The 13,901-nt window shown below is 38.4% G+C and overlaps 1 pseudogene across 1 annotated transcript; it reads left to right on the top strand.

The window, feature by feature from the left end:
* The first annotated feature begins 13,156 nt into the window (after positions 1-13,156).
* On the top strand, positions 13,157-13,640 carry LOC307172519 (nucleoside diphosphate kinase A2-like; annotated as a pseudogene). The gene is made up of 2 exons: positions 13,157-13,353; positions 13,429-13,640. The product of its transcript is annotated as a nucleoside diphosphate kinase A2-like (transcript).
* The last annotated feature ends 261 nt before the right edge of the window (positions 13,641-13,901 follow it).

Below are 13,901 nucleotides of genomic sequence, written 5' to 3'. Positions count from 1 at the left end.
GGACAATATAACTGAAACTTATCCAAATGAATAAAAATGGAATCAAACAGAAACAATTTCTGAATTGAATCAAGAGCCTGTGAATCTGAATCAAGTCAAATTGGGAAATGTGAATTGATTCCCAGTCCTATTCCTCTTCCAAACAAAAGTGCTGTCATGTGAGATTGAAATGATATGAGAAAGAGTGAACAATGACCAAACTTTGACCTTTTAGTTGACTATTCCTTTAATGTCTCTTGAGAGACAGGCCTTGGATGATGGTACAGTGCTCTGCACGTGTCCATATTGTGCTCAGATGTGCGCTGAACCTTTGTCAATTGTGATGAATGAGCGCTGTGCCAAAGATGAGGCAAGTTGGAAAAACGAAAGATCCACACATGGATATATTTATTCTCATTCCCATCAGCTCAACATGTGCCTCACCTTGTCATACCTCTACCGTAATCATTCACAGAATATATACAAGATATGACGTGACATAACCTCTCAGAAATATGTTAATATCACCATTTACTTGATTTCAAGAGAAAGAACCATCTGAATGGTGCGGTGTGCTCGGAACGCCAGCTGAAAGATGTGTGCATGCTTTAAATGGATTAAAGCAATCACCTGCACATTTCTCTAAAGTCAAATAGACTCGTTTAAGCATGAAAGCTCCCACTGCAGCCCGCCTCCTCCTCCTCACCTCTCTTTGAGAAGCATAACACAAATTACAGCAATTTACCCCAAGAGGCAGTGTGTGCGTGTGACAGCAGAATGGGTTTCGAGTTGACGGTGTCGAATGTCATGTCACAGCCACTCACGCCAGTCTTTCATCATATTTTGGCATGCCTCTCTGAGGAAAAAGTGACAGGAATGCAGAAGGAAAGACGGCAATCTCGCAAACCTTGAGTTTCTCCGTCAAAGGTCACCAGAACTGACAGGAATTCTCTCTCTTGCCATCACTGGCTCGTTTCCCCCTCATTTCCATCTGTGCTCTCTCTTTTCTCTTTCCATCCTTCCTGCACTCTCTCTTTAATCTGAGAACTTGACAGTCAAATGAATGCCAGGTGGATTTATTTTGCCTCCGCCCCTGTTGTATCACAGACAGAGAAAGAATTATTCAACAGCTAGAGTAGCCCAGCTCGTCCATCTCCTCTCTGTGTGCACAGAATCGGTCTCTGTTCTCCTGTCTGGTGTATCAGATTGCTGACTGGTTCCTCATATGCTCACTGACAGAAAGGCAGACGTGACGGTCCCCGGGCCCGTCCCCACAACTCTAGTGATAACATCTTAAATCAGAGTCTGCAGAGCTGCTTCTCTCTGTCACATCGTCCTCCTACCAGCTCTTCTCTGTCATTTCCAAATCCATCTCCTGCATTCTTTTCTTCCTCTGGCTTCATCCCATCATTATTGCATCTGTATTGTTCTCTCTTGTGCAAACGTGTGCTCATTACAACTTTCTACAGTTTTACCCAAGTTGGCTCATTTTTAGAAGCATTTTTAGATAACCCAATGATTAGCCGATATTTTATTTTAATACAATTTTGTCTTAAATTTGTTTAAATAAAACACTAAAAACAATCACTGTAAAAGCTACAAGTGAATATTCATTTAAGGTTTGATAAAGATTACATTTAACAGAGTTAATAAGTTGTTAGCACTAATAAATGGAGAACATTTTTGAAAATACATATATTGTGCATCCCTACAAAACAAAATACTTTAATGCTTTCCCAGACGAAAACTGTCAATCATTATAATCCATCTTATTATCCAGAGACAGCAATAAGTAATCCATTTGTAGGTCAATTGCCCAAAATAGGTAAATGCTGTGGCTTCGCAGAACTTTTAAATCGTGGCTCTGTTTGAAGGTCTATAATACCTGGAAAAGACTATTCATTGGGTGAGGGGATCCTAATCTGTTAAAAAATGTATAATATAACAAAATATTAACTATATGTTGCCTGCAAAAATGAATGGCTGTCAAAGGAGAAAGTTTTGTTGGTCCTGATTGTGTAGTTACAGCATCTATGAGCCGGTGCTAACCAGCCAAACCTTGACCCCTTGGTTTGAGTATCTGAACCAGCAAAACTCAGCAACACTGACTCCAAAAATGGTACAAGTTTGGGCCAAGACTATCTGTTTGTCAGATCAATGAAGGACAGAGAAATGTTCAGAATCCTATTTGAAAACAATCGTTATTTTGCTATCCAGAAATTGTACAAAAGACTCTATTTGCTCTACATTAACCGATACTGTATATTAAAGAGATCTAATTTCTGATTTTCTTTCCTACGGCCGCATTCAAGTCATCAAAAATCACACCAGAGAGATGTGCTCTTTGACATCTGGGACTCACAGGTAGATAGGTTTGTGTGAAAGATGATGCGTAGTTGAACATAAAGAGAGAAGCACGATAAAGAAAGAGCGACAAAAACAGAGGGAGCGAGAGAGAGAATGACACCGTTCTTCTCCTGTGACCTATGCAATTGCTAGAGTAGAGACAGCTCATCAATCTCCCATGGTTGAACATCACTCTCTGTCTCCAATGGAGGGACAGCCTGTCTTGTCCTAATGCATGTGTCCTTACCTCTCAGCTCCTCTCAACAGATTTACACTCCAGCCCTCTGCCTGTGACAGCAGCTTTCCTTTCACTCCAATCACCATCACTTTGGACCAAACCAGGGGCGTTACAAGACTTCGACCTTAGGGGGTCAGAGTGCCTCATCTGAGCTGTTGGGGATGAGTGGAATATTTCCTGGTTTAATAGAGAGAGGTCATGCGTTTGAATCTTGCTTGACTGACATTTTTAAAAATAAAAACCGATCACAAGCAGCCCCGGCTCCACAATCAGGAGCTTGGCCCACCCTGGCCCCATGGTATATACATAAAATTACATCAAAATACCCGTTTTGGCGAGAATCCTCGTAAGCACAGTCTAAACTGAGTTCAATTAAAAGGTTTTAAGGAACGTAAACAGTTGGGGGTAAAAAATCTGATGTGTGTCAGATCCGTGCATTTGGTCTTAAAGTGACAGTAGCTTAATAATACTGCTACTGTCTTGTGTCATTAACGTTAATTATTAAAGACAAAATAAAATAAAATAAAAAATCTCTGTTAAATTCTGCTCTTGACTGAATAACTTCTTTAGCTTTAATATGATTACAGGATACATTAAAGTATTTCGTACCTGAATACTGTATCTTTGTTGTTGTATTTATTTGTGCTATTGCTTGTAATTTGTTCATTCATTCTTATTTTATTGCTGACTGTTTACTTGTCTTTATTTATTTATTTTTTTTTTATTTATTTATTTTTTTTTTAATTCAGCAATGGTCACTTGCTATTCGACATTTGTCACTTTTCAAATTGTTCTAAGCATATTCAATTTGTACTCGACAATATTACCTCTTATTAGACCTCTATATTTATTTTGTCTATTGATTGTATGGCATAGAGCAACGCCGTTTTATCTAATAATCATTATCTCAATATATTGACACCTTTTGTACTACTTGTATAAATTTGTAAATGTTTGATCTGTTTTGTCTTGTAATTACATGTGTAACTTTTGTACCTCGACGCTTTTATCTTGGCCAGGTCGCCATTGTAAATGAGAAAGTGTTCTCAATGTGCTTACCTGGGTAAATATATAAAATAAAATAAAAATAAAAAAAATAACATTATTTATTAAAATACTATTTATTTTATTTGTGGCGGGGCCAGTGAAAATTTTGGCAGGGCAAGTAACTAGTAAACTCCTTAATGTTGAGTCCTGTGTGTTTATAAATATAGTTAAAACCTGCCCCTTTGGTTATAAAATTAAGTTACAAAATCTGTTATGGAGAAAAAATTAAATAATGTTAAAAATCCAGCCCGCCAAGAATGTCACTTGGCCAACCTCACATCTCAAAGCTGGAGCAGGGCCTGATCACAAGCGCATCTATTAGTCAATAGTATAAGCCCAAAAAGTATTCATATTCTTAGTCTTATTCTTGAACAATATATGCGCCATTTTATAATCTGAATGTGAATTAAGAGTAAAATAACTAACCAGATATCTAACCAAACATGAAGAGATGCTGGTTCAAAGTGGTCTCCAAGCCTGGCCAAGCTAGTGTTTAGCTGCAAAGTGTACAAACCACTCTAAAACCAGTCAACAAACCAACTTGATCAGGCAGGCAGACCAGCAAGCTTAGGCTGGTTTAAGCTATTGTTTTAAGCAGGGTGAATTCCATCGATGGCCAGCAGGTGTCGCTGTGCCGAGCCATGCACCGCTAATCGTGCCACCTGTGCCCAACATGTACCTCCATCTCTCTGGCCGCCAGCCACGCAAATCACTCAATCAGGCCTCCGGCAGCTCTGCCATCAGCGCCCTGCCTCATGTCTTATGGACAATCAGTGTTGTTTTTCTCTCTGTGCCACACGCACGCTGTTCTCAGTACAGCGCCCTCCAAACCATTTCTCCACAGTGTCTCCTCCACTTAGAGTGCCAGCAATCTCCCCCCAACTCCCTTTGATTGCAATCAATGAAAGCCCCTTCTAATTCTGTCTGCTCCATTTAGAAGCCCCCTTGAAACCAGTTAATGCTTAACCATTTGTGACAGAGTGTATCATCTGAGACAAATGATCATCTGTTGTACCTGTGGCGAATCCCAGGCAATTCCCCTCATCAGCACAAGCTTTTTACACAGACTCTCAGCTAAAAGCGTCTCTTAAAAAATGTAAAACTTTCTCTATTGTTGGAAGAAATGTGACAATTAGAACTGGGTGTATAAAAATACATTCATGTCTTATTCAAGATCACAGAGATTTGAACACGAATTGCATCAATCTTTGTTCTTTTGTTTACAACGCTATTAGCTAGGCTACCACTTCTTTTCTTTAGTGTGCTAGCATGATAAAAAATGCATACTTTTATTTAACAAAGATGCATTAAATTGATCAAAATTGACAGTAAAGACATTTATAATGTTACAAAAGCTTTCTATATCAAAAGGTTCTTTTGAATTTTCTATAAAAATAAATAAATAAATAAAAGTGTATGATGGTTTCCAAAAAAAAAAAAGTTTACAACACTGATAATAAGAAACCCTTACTTAATATATACTTAAAGGAGACATATCATGCTTTTAAATCGTTCCTTTTAACATATAAATCATACATTTGTAGTCTATATAAAGCGGAACTGCAATGCTTGGGTCTGAATTCCTCATTATTATAGCTCCACAGGCCCCTTTTCTACCCCTTTTCTGATGTGCGTCTGAGAGCAACTTGTTTTGGTGCGGTCTCTTTAAATACAATTGAGACACTTCATACCCCGCCCCCTCTCCAGTTTGCAGAGGTGACACTCGGTTCAACTCCACCCCGTTCGGCCATTTTTGTAGTTTGATAGCAGAGATACGATTATAGCGGCACAGAAACTTTTTATTCACACGTTATTAACAAAATGTCAACAACGGAAGACTTGTCCAGTCAGCCTTACATGTTCGATGCCAGAGTCGGAGCCGGAGCGAGATGAAAATGAAGACGACAAACCTGCAGAACAACGTCTTCATTTGGATGTATCGCAATGGTGTGTTACTGTATTTACACATGAAACTTTGGTCTTCCGACCTTTTACCACCGTGTCGATTTATTTTGATTAATATGTGCGAGGGAGAGAGAGCAAGACAGCATCTAGTTTGGAGACGGTGTCTTGTTTACACTTTCGCCTGGCTCCGAAGAGAGAGAGAGTGCGTGCGCGCGACCGGGTCTCTCTCTCTCTGCTCGTTCTTTCAGTTAAACATGCGCCCTGTCCACAGTCTATGGCCCTGTCACAAGCGCGGCAGTTCATCTACATTAGACGGTGTAATGAAGCGTGTGGGTTACTACATCCAACAACCGAACATTTTAACTTACCCTCTCGTAACTTCTGCATCTTTTAGCTTGGACTACAAAATTGCAGCGAGAAATAAAAATGGCGGATCGCTCGAAGTGTTGGGCTGGAAGTCGATGTCCTTATTTGGCAGTTCCGCTGCAAATACTGTGACGTAATAGTTCTCGAAACGTCATAGATAACAGAAAAATCAGAACAGGTTGAAAAATAAGGCCAAAACAGAATATAAAGATATCACCGAAGCAACTGAAGAGAAAAATTTCAACTTTTCTGTACTTATAAACACTCCAAATATACAACAAAATGCATTTAAGGGCTAAAAAAGTGGATTTAGCATGATATGTCCCCTTTAACAAAAGTTCAAGTATATATCTTTTTAAATATGTGCTATTTCAATGCTACTTGGGACAAAATTGGCCCACTTTTTAGAATATAAAATATACTGTGTATATAAATATAAGTGTAACAGTAGTAAATTTTGAGTACACAACTAGTTTACAACTAAGTTTCTACTGCAACTACAAGTTAACTTATAGGTAGTTTACTAGTTAAATAGCAATTTTTTTATGAAAGAGTTTATGAAAGTACACTTTGAAGTATACTCTTAGTAAACTAGTTTAATAGTTTTATACTTGTAAGTTTTCTTTAAGTGAACTCAACATCATACTTACTTATAGCTTGCTATTTATATATAATTTTTGCATCAAGTGTATAGGCCTACTACTATGTTCCTAGGTATTCATTTTTATACATGAAATATACCTTTAACTGTACTTTAAGAAGATTTGAAGTAAATTCCTTCACTACCAGTGGACTACACAAAAATTAACATACTCCGTATTAGAAACATAAGCCTATCTGTTTTCCTAATAAATCAATGTTTTCAAACAATGTAAGTTTATAAGACGTATATCTAAAAAATTATGTAAAAATATGTGAAAAAAGTATATAGGCCACTCGAGCAAACAACTGCAAGCTACATATATAGAATACTTAATTATACTTTTAACTATATCTTGATCAAAAGATTGAGTAAAAGTATAGGCCAAATAGAGACTTTCTGTAAAAGTAAAGTACAGTATACTTGTGTAAATTAAAAGTCCCTTAAAAGTAGACTGAAAGTAGCCTATACGTTATTATTTTTAGTTTAAAAGAAGTAGGCTATACTAATAGCACACTTGAATTAACTTCTTTTTTGAGAGAATTTGACACTGAAAAATTCAGCTTTGCCATCACAGGAATACATTACATTTTAAAATATATAAAAATAGAAAACAGTTAGGATTCTGTCAAACATAAAAAAAAAAAAAAAAACCGTACTAACCCCAAACTTTTGAACGGTAGAATATTTAAAACCAACATTCACCATCTTTAATGATTAATCATCTTTTGCACTTTATTTTAGAATTGCCAAAATGGAGTAACTTCATGTCTGGAGGATGATGTCTTAAAGATGCACCAACTCATTAAAAAAACAACACCTAAAGAAATTAACTTATGAAAAATCTGTTTAACATTCTTATCAGATAATGGCTTCACTCTGAAGTTGAACTGATGTTATGATGGGCTAATGAATGAACAAGAAGGGGATGTTCTTGCATGTATAGATGATAGAATAGGAAGAGCTACATTAGCCAGTATTTCTGCACAATCTGATGTCCTCCTTTTCTTTTTATGTCAGTCTTAAAAACAACAGCAAAGAAAATAACTCCCGACAAATGCTATGACAACAGCAACCTGAAAAAAAAAAAAAAACACCTCAAAGGTCAGAGGGCAAAAACAAGAACGGCTAGCATTTTGTTTTGGAGGAACGGGCTAATTATAAAACCTCATCACTATGTGGGTTTAACAAAGCACCACAGAGAGCCTAGAGTTGTGTACGCGGTTTGGTGTTCGCAGAATGTGGGTAGTCTCATTTTCCGTTCACAAACAAGCTGTCTCGGTGCATCCCTGTATGCCTGAATACACTCAGCGCGGCCGCATTGTTGCTGCGACATCCACAAACAAGCTTTTGTGTGACTCACTCGCTCCTCTCACTTCAAGCAGACACGTGCTCTCTGCCCTCTTTTTCAGGGCGCCACTGTCTCCTCTTTGCATCGGTGACAAAAATGGAGCACCTGACTATTTTCAAACACACTTAAAGAGGGATCTGTGTGCACTGTGGGTTTTGTGCCTTGTATTTCTGTTACATACGAGTCCACATCTTCCCTTGATTATAATATCGTTTGAAAATACAACAAAAACGAGTTCACAGTAGAGATGGCTGCAGAAAATACAGCAGCACAAATAAATGAGGCCATTGCAATAAAAGCACATTTATGCAGGAACATCAATAACAAGGTGTAACCTTCTAAGTTATGAACACTAAGCAGCAAATACAAACATCTACACTCTGAGTGTTAATATTGCTGTGAAGCACTATTAAAATACTGATGCCAAGAGACACATGGACTATCCTGCAAAACACTGTGAATGGAATCGGATTATATTGATCTCATCTCACAATGAGATGTCATGAATGACCAGTAATTAAAAGCTATGGTAAAGGATATGGTTTAAGATTTGAACTGTTAGGATTTCAAGGGTTAATTTTAAGGTTAGAAGAAGGGACAGGGTCAGAGATGAAGAAAAGACATTTGGACAAATCTGAACAAATGACTGTTGGACAGCCAGTTTACTTCAGTAAGGAATTGTACTTTAATAAAGAAATTAATACTTTCATTCAGAAAGGACAATTAAATTGATGAAAAATGAAGACATTTTTAATTATATTTCAAATAAATACTGTTCTCTCAAACTTTATATTGATCAAACTATCCAGTTTCCACAAAAATATTAAGCAGTAGAACAGTTTTCAACATTGATAATGATAAGAAATTTTTCTTGAGCACCAAATGAGCATATTATAATGATTTATGAAGGATCATGTGACACTGAAGACTGGAGCAAATAAATAATAAATTGTATTTTAAATTGTATTATAAATAGAACAGTTATTTTAAATTGTAATCATATTAACATATTACTTTTTTGACCAAAAACAGTAAAAAATAGCAATAAAAGATCTTACCAACCCAAACTTTTGAACTGTAGTGTGTATGTAAGCAAATTAAACACTTTTTACAAACATTATCTGTTGTTTTATGGAAAACAGCTGCATTAAGATTCTTCTTCTGACATGAAGGTGAGTAAATAATGACAGTATTATCATTTTTGAGTGAACTATCCCCTCTAGAGAGAGACCACATGTGACATTGACCTTTCTGGGAAAAAAAAGGCCAACAACTGTAAACCTGTGAACCCTGGACAAACAAAGAACCCTCAGAGCGAGATTTTCAGAATGCAAGGTTGAGTTTTGTGGATAAGTTTTCAAGTTCTTTCTGCTGCAGCACACTCACTGGTACTATATTAAGCCAGAAAAGACAGGGCAGAAAAAAAATGGGGTTCCGGATTCATAAGACAACCTGGCTTAACTAGTATTAAAGTTGACTTTGCTCCCTGTTTGTCAGTCACAGTCCCGATGAGGGAGTCTGGGAATAATCCAAGTAAATCACCTCTAGCCTGTGGTCAGCTCACTGAATAAATCCATCCAAATGCATGCCACTGGAAAGTAAACAAACAATAACAATTCTCCCCTTTTTCTAAGTCTGCCAAGCCATCTTCGATCGACTCCTGGCACCCGGCAACTCGCTTGACTGACGTTTCTGTGGAGTTCCATTAAGGCCAATGAGATTAAATGGCTGAGGACCTGCGAGAGTGTTAGTGGAAAGACACGGTAGTGAAGGACAGAGATATTAAAGCTCGGTGTTGGCGCCTCGCTCATTGTGAGCAATTATTTCCAAGGCCAGCCATTATTTGGCCCTGAGGAAAAGAAAACCCTGGAGGAAGCAGGCTAATCAGGCAGCGTTTGTGGCTGTCAGCGGGTACCTGCAACAGGAAGACAAGCGCAGCACTGGTGCTCAAAGAGAACATGTGGCCTTCTCCGGGTCTGATTGCTCTCAGATTGCCATGTGACAGTTTGGACAGAGGGCTGAGGGGGGGTTGTGCCTCTGTGCAGCCTTAATGTGAAACATCAGCTGACACTCAGAGCCAAGTTCGACCCACACACACACACAAATGCTGCTGTGCTTACTACACTTCATTTCAGGTGGGGGTGTCTGTGACAAGCCTTCAGCTTGTTAGTCCAAAGTTGCATGACGTGCATGTTGGTCTATTGGCCTCCAGCGTGAACCTCCATAGAAGAGACGAGACGAGACGAGAAGAGACTGAGACAAGAACAGTCGAGATGAGATGGGAACAGAACAACAGAGCAGAACAGAAAATATAAAAATATAGTAAATGAGACAATATTCTCTTCACATTGATAAGCAAATAGTTTTGTTAATCTCTTGTTTCCACTGGGTCCTGGACCAATCCCTATAAAATGATGTGCTTTACTCAACAGCACTTTTTGTGCCCACTTAGGATTTATAAGATAGAAAATAGTGCTAAAGTTAGAAAACGTAAAATTAGAGGCACCGAGTTGCCTGGCAGCGAAAGAAGACTTGGGTCAGACTTCTTGAGAAACACAGCTGGCAGTGTTTTGGCCTGTGACCAGTTGCATAAACTGATTAGACTAGTCTTAAAAGTTTGTCATCTATTTTTTTCTTCAAAACTGGTCCTAACTTTTTAAAGCCAGTTACATAAAAAGGTAGATTGGTCTAATTTAAATTGGAAAAGTAAGACTGATTATCTCGTCTAACTGCAAGTTGGTCAAACTATCTTAAGACACGGTCTTAAAATAGTGGCTAAATGTATGCAACGGTTTCACAGACAGGGCTTAGATTAAACCAGGATTAGGCCTTAGTTCAATAAGGACATTTAAGTAGCTTTTTAAAATGTACCTTAGCAAAAAAAAAAAAAAAACACATTACTGAGACAAAACATCTTGAGACAAAACAATGGCACTGACATATTTTATAGTTTCTTTCTGTTAAATCAACTCAAATATGCATTTTAGTCTGGGACTAGGCTTAAGCCTTGCCTGTGAAACTGGGGGTAAATGTGATGAGTGAGAACGCTTGACTTAATTCACCCATCTTTCACCACTTTGCATGAAGATGGTGTGATAGATGTTGAATATAACTATATACTGTATGCCAGGTGTTCAAATGTCTCTGACTTTATGTACTCCAGGAATTTATGGAGAACACCAAAAAAGCTCTGAATCTTTCTAGCACAGTTAACCTTCCACATACAAACCCTAAAAACCCAAGACTCATACATTCTCATTATGATTTTGCTATCTTCTCTCACTCACTCCTCCTGTCAACCTCAATAACCTCATCCCTGTATTCATCTTTATCTGCTATTACTTTAGACATCCTACCGAAATGGGATGAATCTAAAGGCAGGGGCGAGGAACGGCATCGGGGCCCATACCAGTTGCTGGGAAATCAGAACGCAATTGTGCTTCATAAGTGAAAGGTACATGTGGTGAAGATTGACAATAGTGGCTGTGTAATCCCTTTATGAAAAGCAAATTGAAGTTCATGCTTGAATACAGCTTGCAAAATGGCCCGAATTCAAGACATCAAGTGCTGCAGGCGAACGTGGGGAGGGGTAATTTATGACAAGCAATTTTAAGGCACAATGCCGCGATGACCGCTCATCTGCACAGACGTACGCGGTAGGCATATCTTTTTTTAAGCTAGTCATTAAGGCTGACACCTAGAGACACAGAGTGAGGGGGAAAGGATTTTGGAATTATTAATTTATAACAGAGAGCCATCCAAGCCTTTTCATGTTTAATCGCTTGTTCCCTTAATAGGAATGTTTTATATTCAGTTTTACATGACAGCGTGTCATTGTGTAACAAAAGAAAACAACCAACCCTGGCGCTCTCAAGCAACACGTTAAACGGAAAACCCGGGAAAATGTATTACATCTGGTGCAATGCTGATCTCTTCCATCACTGCCAGGATGAAGTCTCTCAGAGGGTCTCTAAATCCCATGTTAAAAGACGGCCATTACACAGACATTAACTGCAATGTTTTAAAGTGTCAAAGTGTGTTTATGCACGGCATATAACTGAAAGACACATAATATGTCATGAGAAGCTGGCTTATTTCCAAGCTATACATGCTAAGCACCCAAGATCTCCTCATCGAAACACAAAAGAGCCTTCAATTCACCGAGAGTGGGGCTAAAAAACAAACAAACAAAAAACAAGATTTTTTAAATTGACTGCTTTGAGAAGAGTATGACTGGAATGGGGTGGGGTGTAGATGGTAACGGTCACTATCTCTGTGAATATAAAATTAGACTTTGACGGTTGAAAGACAAAAGGCTCCTATACCACCTCCTCCCTGACATAAACCTGCAGAATGACATGAGACACCACTGTTAACCTTTACCGGTTGAGGCAGAAAGCATGTGTGATCTTTGTGCTGATGGGTAATTACTCACAGAACGGTCTCTGAGGGAATTCATATGTCCTATGTGTTGAGCTACAGACATTCACCCAACGGTTCCTGATAATTGGACAACATATGGAGCCTTTTTATTCCATTGGTGAGATCAATGCAGTCACACCCTAGTCACATGAAAACAGCACTGACCTCTTCACCTATAGGGATAGTTTTATCCCCCCAAAAAAATCTGTCATCATATGCTCACCTTCATGTTGTTCAAGCTTCCATGGAACACAAAAGAAAATATTTTCCACAATGTCCAAGTTGCTCTCATCTGTATTATGCAATTGAATGAAGCCATCGACGGAATTTTCTGGCTTTCCGTGTTTTCACTGTTAAAATGTATGGGGCGCCATTACGCATCTTCTGAAAGAGCACTGACTCTCTGTATCAAAACACAGGAAAAAATTGAGCAGAAACAAGTGATAAAAGCATTGCTTATGCACATTGTAGTCTTTGAAAAAAAAGAGACATTTTGTCAGCTTATTGTTCAAAATGTTGTCTTTTTTTTATTAAATTTACCCACATTCAAGGGTTGATTAAAAAAAGAATGCATGTGGCTAGAATAAAACAGGGTTTAATCAAAGGCTCTGTTCTATTGATATACTGCATGTTTGTGCAGATATTCATACAACAAAATATTCTGGGAGCCATTAAATTTGTGTGAAAATAATCAAAAACACTGGCAGTGACTGGCAACTTTTTAAAAAAAAACTGGCGGGGAAAGAGTTAAGCTGCAAAAATTATGAAAAGAACCATAAAAATACTAGACTTTTTGCTTCTGTTCGTCTCTCCGTCCTCAGGATCCGCTTCAAAATATCTACTTATCTCATCCGTAAGAGTCATGGCTGCCAAAGCCGAGCGCACCTTCATTGCAATTAAACCCATAAACTCATGGGAGAAATCATCAAGCACTTCGAGCAGAAGGGCTTCAGACTGGTTGCCATAAAGTTCGTTCTGAGGAGCTGTTGAAGCAGCATTACATCGATCTGAAGGACCTGCCGTTCTACCCTGGTACAGTACATGTACTTATTCAAACAAGTGCTTAAGAAAAGACAAGACCAAACAAACAACCCCAGTCCATGACGGCTAACTGGTCATCAAGTACATGAACAGGGCCGCGGATGATATGGGAGGGTCTGAATGTTGTGAAGTCTGGAAGGGTGATGCTCAGAGAGATCAATCTTGCAGACTCCAAAAACCTGGGCAGGAACATCATCCATGGAAGTGACTCTGTGGACAGCGCAAATAAAGAGATCAGTCAGTGGTTCAAGCCTGAGGAGTTGGTGGCCTAAAAGAGCTGCACGCAAGACTGGATCTATGAATAAACCATCAGAACCATCAATCTCTGCCTTTCTCGCTGGACCAGTTATCCGTTATGGACTGGGGTTGTTTGTTTGGTCTTGTCTTTTCTTAAGCACTTGTTTGAAAAAACGTGGAATCTCAAAAAAAAAAAAAAAAACTTTTTACATACAGTACATCGAGATTTAAAAAATGTAGATCAGGGTTTGCATTGCAAACCTTTGCGAGTTTGTGAGCTGATGAAAAGCAGAAAATGTATTAAATCATAGAAATGTAAAATTTAGAAG

Source organism: Squalius cephalus, assembly GCF_949319135.1.
Source record: "Squalius cephalus genome assembly, chromosome: 15".
Lineage (NCBI taxonomy): Eukaryota > Metazoa > Chordata > Actinopteri > Cypriniformes > Leuciscidae > Squalius > Squalius cephalus.
This window is presented reverse-complemented; position numbering and strand designations above follow the sequence as displayed.